Raw genomic sequence first — 2172 nt, 5'->3', positions numbered from 1 at the left:
TTTAAGTTAGTGAGAGTAATAAGGTTGGGTTAGTCGAGTGTTTTAAAGTTCTATAAGTCACTCTTTTTCTTTCTTATTTTTTGACGCCTTTTATTTTTCAACCCTTTTCTTTTTCGACCTTTTTCGACGTGCTCTTTTTCTTTCTTATTTCTCGCCATTCTAGTTTTAGGACATAGATTTTTATTCTACTTCTTATCTAAATTTCTTAAAATTACGAAAATTTATTTTAAGTGGTTAAATTGATAGACATCAAAATTTTCTGGTTCGTAGTAATAGTTGGATTTGTACGTGGACCGGGTTATTGGAGCCAAACAGTACTCAATTATATTGAGACCAAACGAATCCTGCCCCTCTGCTGCATCTTTTGGCTATTCGAAACGTGGGCAAAATCAGAAAAGTCTATTAATTGGATAACTTATATAATTTTTCTTTCCTTTTAAAAACTAATAGGATATTCAGTGAATGCACCGAGCAAGACGTTCACCACCTTTTGTACGTTCACCACCTGTAACTCGATCAAGACATCTAGCTAATATTACCGCTGTTGATTTTTCTTTAGAATCGTCATCCAGTCGACCAAGTACTCCAATTCAAATTTCCGATAATCCATTTTTTGAACCCGGCCTCACAATTGATAATCCGGAGAATATTCAGGGACGATTCGTAGATCCTGAACCATTAATTTTTCCTCCGAAACCACCAATCATTCAAACAGAGATTGTTGAGGAATGAACCATTAAATCAGAATCCTCTAGTGATTCAGATTCAACAAATTCAATTATGGAGAATCTGGAACCTTTAAGTATGGAAGACCGAATGAGAGCTAAACGCACTAGCCAAGGACACGCAATTACTCATCCAGACATTAATGCGCCAGATTATGAAATCAAAGGACAAATTCTACATATAGTGACTAATCAATGCCAATTTAGTGGTGCGCTGAAGGAAGATCCAAATGAACATCTTCGTACCTTTAATAGGATCTGCACACTATTTAAAATCCGAGAAGTTGAAGATGAACAGATATATCTCATGTTATTTCCCTGGACTTTAAAGGAAGAAGCCAAAGATTGGTTGGAATCATTACCTGAAGGGGCGATTGACACATGAGACATTTTAGTTGAAAATTTTCTTAAACAATTCTTTCCGGCATCTAAAGCCGTAAGACTTCAAGGAGAAATTGTTATGTTCACACAGAAACCGAATGAAACTCTATATGAGGCATGGACAAGATTTGGAAAGTTATTGAGAGGATGTCCGCAACATGGTTTAGACACTTGTCAAATAGTACAAATATTCTACCAAGGATGCGACATCACTACAAGAAAAGACATAGATATAGCAGCTGGTGGTTCTATTATGAAGAAAACCGAAACTGATGCTTATAAAATTTTTGATAACACTGCTTCCCACTCACATGAGTGGCACCAAGAAAAAGATATCGTTAGATCATCTAAAGCAGCTAGAGCCGATTCTAGTCATGTCTTAGATTCCATTTCCGCAAAGATAGATGCTGTCGAGAGACGAATGGAAAAGATGACTAAAGATATCCACTCAATACGAATTAGTTGTGAGCAGTGTGGAGGACCACATTTGACAAAAGATTGTCTTAGTATTGAACTAACAATGGAATAAAGAGAGAATATTTCATACATAAACCAAAGGCCTGGAAATAATTATCAGAATAATTATCAACCGCCAAGACCGATTTACAATCAAAACCAGAATTATAACTGAAATGTTCCATACAACAACCAACAAGGTCCTAGCAATCAACAAGTATCCAATAACACTTACAATCAGCAAAGACCTAATTTTGAAAACAAACCACCACAAACCGATGATAAAAAGCCAAATTTAGAAGATATGATGACGAAGCTAGTTGAAACTCAAACACAGTTTTTCACATCTCAAAAACAAACCAATGAACAAAATGCTTAAGCATTTAGAAATCAACAAGCTTCTATTCAAAATTTGGAACAAGAAGTAAGTAACCTAGCAAGGTTAATAGGTGAAAGAAAACCGGGAAGTTTACCTAGTGATACAAATGCTAACCCCCGGAATGAAACAGCTAAAGCTATTACCACAAGAAGTGGTACAACACTTAAACCACCTGAAATACCTGTAATTTCTGATGAAGCTATTCCTACTCCACAAGAACCACAACCTGAT

The 2172-nt window shown here is 35.8% G+C and overlaps 1 non-coding gene across 1 annotated transcript; it reads right to left on the bottom strand.

Annotated features, from left to right (window-relative positions):
- Positions 1 to 1164: 1164 nt before the first annotated feature.
- Positions 1165 to 1271, bottom strand: LOC139865205 (small nucleolar RNA R71). Its single transcript, XR_011764723.1, has one exon. It is a non-coding gene; the product is annotated as a small nucleolar RNA R71 (small nucleolar RNA).
- Positions 1272 to 2172: the final 901 nt, after the last annotated feature.

The sequence above is a fragment of the Rutidosis leptorrhynchoides genome, chromosome 8 (genome assembly GCF_046630445.1).
Source record: "Rutidosis leptorrhynchoides isolate AG116_Rl617_1_P2 chromosome 8, CSIRO_AGI_Rlap_v1, whole genome shotgun sequence".
In the NCBI taxonomy this organism is placed as follows: Eukaryota; Viridiplantae; Streptophyta; class Magnoliopsida; order Asterales; family Asteraceae; genus Rutidosis; species Rutidosis leptorrhynchoides.
Note: the sequence above shows the minus strand (reverse complement) of the source record. Positions and strands in the feature narration are given on the sequence as shown.